Here is an 8,624-nt window from a genome sequence, read left to right as displayed (position 1 = left end):
TGTGCTAGAGCTTTTATTTTGAAAACATGAAACAATTTTGTCAACGGTAGTAATAAAGCATATGAGTTATGTACATTATATCTTACAAGTTGCAAGTCTCATGCATAGTATACTAATAGTGCCCGCACCTTGTCCTAATTAACTTGGACTACCGGATCTTTGCAATGCACATGTTTTGACCAAGTGTCACAATGGGGTACCTCCATGTCGCATGTACAAAGGTCTAAGGAGAAAGCTCGCATTTTGGATTTCTCGCTTTTGATTATTCTCAACTTAGACATCCATACCGGGACAACATGGACAACGAGATAATGGACTCCTCTTTAATGCATAAGCATGTGGCAACAATTATTATTCTCATATGAGATTGAGGATATGTGTCCAAACTGAAACTTCCACCATGAATCATGGCTTTAGTTAGCGGCCCAAAGTTCTTCTCTAACAACATGCATGCTCCAACCATGAATGTGGAAGATCTCTCTTGCTTCAGACAAGACGGACATGCATAGCAACTCACATGATATCCAACAAAGAATAGTTGATGGCGTCCCCAGAAACATGGTTATCGCTCAACAAGCAACTTAATAAGAGATAAAGTGCATAAGTACATATTCAATACTACAATAGTTTTTAAGCTATTTGTCCCATGAGCTATATATTGCAAAGGTGAATGATGGAATTTTAAAGGTAGCACTCAAGCAATTTACTTTGGAATGGCGGATAAATACCATGTAGTAGGTAGGTATGGTGGACACAAATGGCATAGTGGTTGGCTCAAGGATTTTGGATGCATGAGAAGTATTCCCTCTCGATACAAGGTTTAGGCTAGCAAGGTTATTTGAAACAAACACAAGGATGAACGGTACAGCAAAACTCACATAAAAGACATATGGTAAACATTATAAGACACCATACCGTCTTCCTTGTTGTTCAAAACTCAATACTAGATGTTATCTAGACTCTAGAGAAACCAAATATGCAAACCAAATTAGCAAGCTCTAAGTATTTCTTCATTAATGGGTGCAAAGTATATGATGCAAGAGCTTAAACATGAGCACAACAATTTCCAAGTATCAAATTATCCAAGACATTTTAGAGTTACTACATGTATCATTTTCCAATTCCAACCATATAACAATTTAAAGAAGAAGAACTTCGCCATGAATACTATGAGTAGAGCCTAAGGACATATTTGTCCATATGCAACAGCGGAGCGTGTCTCTCTCCCATAAAGTGAAGGCTAGGATCCATTTTATTCAAACAAAACAAAAAACAAAAACAAACCGACGCTCCAAGCAAAGTACATAAGATGTGGCCGAATAAAAATATAGTTTCGGGGAGGAACCTGATAATGTTGTCGATGAAGAAGGGGATGCCTTGGGCATCCCCAAGCTTAGACGCTTGAGTCTTCTTAATATATGCGGGGGTGAACCACCGGGGCATCCCCAAGCTTAGAGCTTTCACTCTCCTTGATCATATTGCATCATACTCCTCTCTTGATCTTTGAAAACTTCCTCCACACCAAACTCGAAACAACTCATTAGAGGGTTAGTGCATAATAAAAATTCACATGTTCAGAGGTGACACAATCATTCTTAACACTTCTGGACATTGCATAAAGCTACTGGACATTAGTGGATCAAAGAAATTCATCCAACATAGCAAAAGAGGCAATGCGAAATAAAAGACAGAATCTGTCAAAACAGAACAGTCCGTAAAGATGGATTTTATTAGGCCACCAGACTTGCTCAAACGAAAATGCTCAAATTGAATGAAAGTTGCGTACATATCTGAGGATCATGCTCGTAAATTGGCGTAATTTTATGAGCTACCTACAGGGAGATAGACCCAGATTCGTGACAGCAAAGAAATCTGGAACTGCGCAGTAATCCAAATCTAGTACTTACTTTTCTATCAAAGACTTTACTTGGCACAACAAATCATAAAACTAAGATAAGGAGAGGTTGCTACAGTAGTAAACAACTTCCAAGACACAAATATAAAACAAAGTACTATAGTAAAAACATGGGTTGTCTCCCATAAGCGCTTTTCTTTAACGCCTTTCAGCTAGGCGCAGAAAGTGTAACTCAAGTAACATCAAGAGACGAAGCATCAACATCATAATTTGTTCTAATGATAGAATCATAAGGTACCTTCATTCTCTTTCTAGGGAAGTGTTCCATACCTTTCTTGAGAGGAAATTGATATTTAATATTACCTTCCTTCATATCAATAGTAGCACCAACGGTTCGAAGAAAAGGTCTTCCCAATATAATGGGGCAAGATGCATTGCATTCAATATCCAAGACAACAAAATCAACGGGGACAAGGTTATTGTTAACCATAATATGAACATTATCAACTTTCCCCAAAGGTTTCTTTTTAGCATTATCGGCGAGATTAACATCCAAATAACAATTCTTCAATGGTGGCAAGTCAAGCATATCATAGACTTTTTAGGCATAACAGAAATACTTGCACCAAGATCACATAAGGCATTACAATCAAAATCTTTGACTCTCATTTTAATGATGGGCTCCCAACCATCCTCTAGCTTTCTAGGAATAGAAGTTTCAAGTTTTAGTTTCTCTTCTCTAGCTTTTATGAGAGCATTTGTAATATGTTTTGTGAAAGCCAAATTTATAGCGCTAGCATTGGGACTCTTAGCAAGTTTTTGCAAGAACTTTATAACTTCAGAGATGTGGCAATCATCAAAATCTAAATCATTACAATCTAAAGCAATGGGATTATCATCCCCAAGGTTGGAAAAAATTTCAGCAGTTTTATCACAAGCGGTTTCAGCGGTTTTAGCAGTTTCGGGTAATTTTGCGCGCTTTGCACTAGGAGTAGAAGCATTGCCAACACCAATTATTTTACCATTGATAGTAGGAGGTGCAGCAACATATGAATCATTAGCATTGCTAGTGGTGGTAATAGTCCAAACTTTAGCTACATTTTCTTTTTTAGCTAGTTTTTCATTTTCTTCTCTATCCCACCTAGCTCGCAGTTCAGCCATTAATCTTATATTCTCATTAATTCTAACTTGGATGGAATTTGCTGTAGTAACAATTTTATTTTCAATATCCCTATTAGGCATAACTTTCGATTTCAAAAGATCAACATCGGAGGCAAGACTATCAACTCTAGAAACAAGAATATCAATTTTATTGAGCTTTTCCTCAACAGATTTGTTAAAGGCAGTTTGTGTACTAATAAATTCTTTAAGCATAGCTTCAAGTCCAGGGGGTGTATTCCTATTATTGTTGTAAGAATTCCCATAAGAATTAGCATAACCGTTACCATTATTATAAGGATATGGCCTATAGTTATTACTAGAATTGTTCCGATAAGCATTGTTGTTGAAATTATTATTTTTAATGAAGTTTACATCAACATGTTCTTCTTGGGCAACCAATGAAGCTAATGGAACATTATTAGGATCAACATTAGTCCTATCATTCTCAAGCATAGACATAATAGCATCAACCTTATCATTCAAGGAAGAGGATTCTTCAACAGAATTTACCTTCTTACCTCGTGGAGCTCTTTCCGTGTGCCATTCAGAGTAATTAACCATCATATTATCAAGGAGCTTTGTTGCTTCACCAAGAGTGATGGACATAAAGGTACCTCCAGCAGCTGAATCCAATAAATTCCGCGAAGAAAAATTTAGTCCTCGCATAGAAGGTTTGGATGATCATCCAAGTAGTCGATCCATGGGTTGGGCAATTTTTAACCAGAGATTTCATTCTTTCCCAAGCTTGAGCAACATGTTCATTATCCAATTGTTTAAAATTCATTATGCTACTCCTCAAAGATATAATTTTAGCAGGGGATAATATCTACCAATAAAAGCATCCTTGCATTTAGTCCATGAATCAATACTATTCTTAGGCAGAGATAGCAACCAATCTTTAGCTCTTCCTCTTAATGAGAAAGGAAATAATTTTAATTTTATAATGTCACCATCTACATCTTTATACTTTTGCATTTCACACAATTCAACAAAATTATTGAGATGGGCAGCAGCATCATCAGAACTAACACCAGAAAATTGCTCTCTCATGACAAGATTAAGTAAAGCGAGGTTTAATTTCAAAGAATTCTGCTGTAGTAGCAGGTGGAGCAATAGGTGTGCATAAGAAATCATTATTATTTGTGCTAGTGAAGTCACACAACTTAGTATTTTCAGGGTTGGCCATTTTAGCAATAGTAAATAAAGCAAACTAGATAAAGTAAATGCAAGTAAACTAATTTTTTTTTGTGTTCTTGATATAGCGAACAAGACAGTAAATAAAGTAAAACTAGCAACTAATTCTTTTTGTGTTTTGATATAAGTGCAGCAAACAAAGTAGTAAATAAAATAAAGCAAGACAAAAACAAAGTAAAGAGATTGAGAAGTGGAGACTCCCCTTGCAGCGTGTCTTGATCTCCCCGGCAACGGCGCCAGAAAATATGCTTGATGGCGTGTATTTCACACGTTCGTTGGGCAACCCCAAGAGGAAGGTATGATGCGCACAGCAGCAAGTTTTCCCTCGGAAAGAAACCAAGGTTTATCGAACCAGGAGGAGCCAAGAAGCACGTTGAAGGTTGATGGCGGCGGGATGTAGTGCGGCGCAACACCGGAGATTCCGGCGCCAACGTGGAACCTCGCACAACACAACCAAAGTACTTTGCCCCAACGAAACAAGTGAGGTTGTCAATCTCACCGGCTTGCTGTAACAAAGGATTAACCGTATTGTGTGGAAGATGATTGTTTGCAGAGAAAACGAGTAAAAACAAGTATTGCGAGCAGATTTGTATTTCAGGTATTAAAGAATGGACCGGGGTCCACAGTTCACTAGAGGTGTCTCTCCCATAAGATAAAAGCATGTTGGGTGAACAAATTACAGTCGGGTAATTGACAAATAGAGAGGGCATAACAATGCACATACATGACATGATAAGTATAGTGAGATTTAATTGGGCATTACGACAAAGTACATAGACCGCCATCCAACTGCATCTATGCCTAAAAGTCCACCTTCGGGTTATCATCCGAACCCCTCCGAGTATTAAGTTGCAAAGCAACAGACAATTGCATTAAGTATGGTGCGTAATGTAATCAACAACTACAGCCTCGGACATAGCGACAATGTTTTATCCCTAGTGGCAACAGACACAACACAACCTTAGAACTTTTTGTCACCGTCCCGGTGTCAATGCGAGCATGAACCCACTATCGAGCATAAGTACTCCCTCTTGGAGTTAAAAGTAAAAACTTGGCCAGAGCCTCTACTAGAAACGGAGAGCATGCAAGATCATAAACAACACATGTATAATAACTTGATAATTAACATGACATGGTATTCTCTATCCATCGGATCCCGACAAACACAACATATAGAATTACAGATAGATGATCTTGATCATGTTAGGCAGCTCACAAGATCCAACAATGAAGCACAATGAGGAGAAGACAACCATCTAGCTACTTGCTATGGACCCATAGTCCAGGGGTGAACTACTCACTCATCACTCCGGAGGCGACCATGGCGGTGTAGAGTCCTCCGGGAGATGAATCCCCTCTCCGGCGAGGTGCCGGAGGAGATCTCCAGAATCCCCCGAGATGGGATCGGCGGCGGCGGCGTCTCAGTAAGGTTTTCCGTATCGTGGTTTTTCGCATCAGGGGTTTCGCGACGGAGGCTTTAAGTAGGCGGAAGGGCAGAGTCGGGGGGCTAACGAGGGGACCACACTATAGATCGGCGCGGCCAGGGCTTGGGCCGCGCCGCCCTATAGTTTGGCCACCTCGTGGCCCCACTTCGTGTGTTCTTCGGTCTTCTGGAAGCTCCGTGGAAAAATAGGACCCTGGGTCTTCGTTTCGTCCAATTCCGAGAATATTTCGTTACTAGGATTTCTGAAACCAAAAACAGCGAAAACAGGAACTGGCACTTCGGCATCTTGTTAATAGGTTAGTTCCAGAAAATGCACGAATATGACATAAAGTGTGCATAAAACATGTAGGTATCATCAATAATATGGCATAGAACATAAGAAATTGTCGATACGTCGGAGACGTATCAGAGCCCTCTGACCCACTAAACTTGGAGAATTCAGGGAGCCGATATTTGAGTGGTAGTGGGATCAAATCGTACTCGTTGGGGTACGGCTTGGAATATCCGATTGCCCTCCTTTTCGGCACCATGCCGAACTAGTCTCTCACGATTGTACTGATCTGATCCGCGGTACTGGCTGCAGGAGTCGAGCTCTGAAGATTCGCCGGAGTGGCGTACTTAGCCAGCCACGCTTGCTTCTCAAGCTCTGAGCTAGCTGCGGGAGTTGAGCTTTGGAGGTTTGTTGGAGTGGCATACTTAGCTAGCCACGTCCGCTTCTCAAGATCTCGATCCGAAGCTCCTCATGCTCGTTCCGAAGCCCCTGCTTGTTGCGGTCCCGGTTCGTGAGTGCCCGATTCACTGCGGTCCGGCACGTATGTGCACGTGTACCCGTGAGGGATCTCCTTAGGCGCCTCATACAACAACCGGTAATCACTAGGGTCACCACCGATCTTGTAGACGACGAATGCCGGTGAACTCGGCACTTACGGTGCTGCCAACGCGAACGGCAGCGGTGGTCGGGACTGGAGTGGTATCTCTCCTTGATGAGTCCCTAGAGCAGGTCCTGACGGCGAGTACTGATGCCTCATGATTTCCTGGATCACCCGAAGGGCGACACGCTCCAAAGTGTTCACCAGGTTCTCAGAATGGCGGTGCGGCGAATGAGCTACCATGAAATTAATCTCCCGACGCAGCGACCTGGTGCGTTCTTCGACGGGGTAGACAGGTCCACTCCATCGAGCGCGCCTTCGGTGAGAACCCTTTCCACCTAATGCCGTGTGAGCGGGTCCTCTGGAAAGAGCCGATGAGGTCGGCTTCGAGGATAGCTTTGACCTCGTCATACTTATTCTTGAGCTCCTCAGTCAGATCTTCGTACGTGACTGGAGTACCTTCCTTCATCTCAGTCAGATGTAGATGGCGATGCAGTTGATGTCGAAGACTGTCCCACCGGGCGTGCCAGAATGTGTTGCGGTCAGAAACCCACCGGCGAGCAACGACGGGCAACACGATAGAGCCGGGAGGCTCCCGAGACTGCGGCTGGCCCTGGTCCCTCGAGCGACGGCCCGCAAAGCCTCGGCACGCACGTCCGATGCTGGTGCAAGGGCGTGCCACCCGACCTATACCTGGTCGGGAAGGTGATGGATTTGCTTCGCTTAGTTTCCTGCATGGCATACACGTAAACATTAAATACGAGCCTCGATCGGCTCTCAGGTTCTCCTGTGAATCGGCTCAAGGAGCCGATCCACCCATGATTCGTATGAGGTCTACGATCACATGGTGGTCCTGCTTGATCAATATAAAGCTAAAACGACCTACTACGAGTTAGGGTTTTCACCACATAATCGGAACATCCTACGCGTGATTGAGCCTGGCAGCCACGCACGGTGATAATAAACCAACCCTAGACAAGGCCTAAAAACCAACATGAAGTTGATCCCCGGAACATCTTATCTAGGGCTAGCAAACTACACCCTACGTGCTACTTGGATCCTTCAACCCGTTTGCAAGGCCTAACTATGCAGATATTAAACTAATCCTTGAAGAACAAGGAGCAATCATAACGGATCGGATCTACTAAATAATGATCAAGCGGGGTGCCGCCCTTACACCTAAGATAGGTGTAAGGGCGGCTAGACGTCTAAGGGTTGCATGGACGAAAGCATGTGACACGATGAAACAATGCTAACCCTAACACATCTATGATAACTACGTTGCTCGCCATCAACAAGGCTTCAGCACGAGCAACGCATGAACAACGAATAAACGTATACTGCCTAGATCGCAAGATGCGATCTAAGCAGCATGATGCTTACCCGGAAGAAACCCTCGAAACAAGGGGTTGGCGATGCGCCTAGATTGGTTTGTGATGAACGTGATTGTTGTTTTTCTCAATAACCCTAGATACATATTTATAGTCCGTAGACTTTCTAACGTGGGAATAATCCAAACCGTGCACGAGCCAAATTCTGTCTAGCCGACACGTATCCTACTATATTTACAGATACACGGGCAAACTAGCCCAAACTTTGTAATACAAGGCCGATTCATGTATATCTTCCGCGTATATTCTTCAAGCCCATCTTAATCGTGGCCCACCTCTGATCCGGTCAAATTCTGGTGATAACACAAGGCCGTGTCAGAGACACTTCGTTCGCATGTCCCTTAAGCCCTCTTCGATCACGGCCCATCTCCAGACTTGGTTAAAATCTGGTGATAACAATTATATAATATAAAAATTATATTATTAGAAAATAGAACATCTAAACTTTCTAATGATATAATTTTTATAACATATAACTAATGCTAACTTAATCAATTTTGCGATCGAGGGTTACGTGCACGCCTAATAAACTGTGAGAGAGGGAGTATCTTCATCGTTGTGCTGCGCCACGGTTTTACTTTTAACAAAAACACGTGTAGACAGTTCGTTCACGAGTCCTAGCATAGTATCCAAGGAAAAAAATTGCGCTCTATAATAAAATAGCGTGGGTCTAAAAATACGCTATTAGCATGCTATAGCGTGCTATTAAC

The sequence above is a fragment of the Lolium rigidum genome, chromosome 7 (assembly GCF_022539505.1).
Source record: "Lolium rigidum isolate FL_2022 chromosome 7, APGP_CSIRO_Lrig_0.1, whole genome shotgun sequence".
NCBI lineage: Eukaryota > Viridiplantae > Streptophyta > Magnoliopsida > Poales > Poaceae > Lolium > Lolium rigidum.
The sequence above is the reverse complement of the archived record's forward strand: the minus strand, read 5'-3'. Positions refer to the sequence as shown.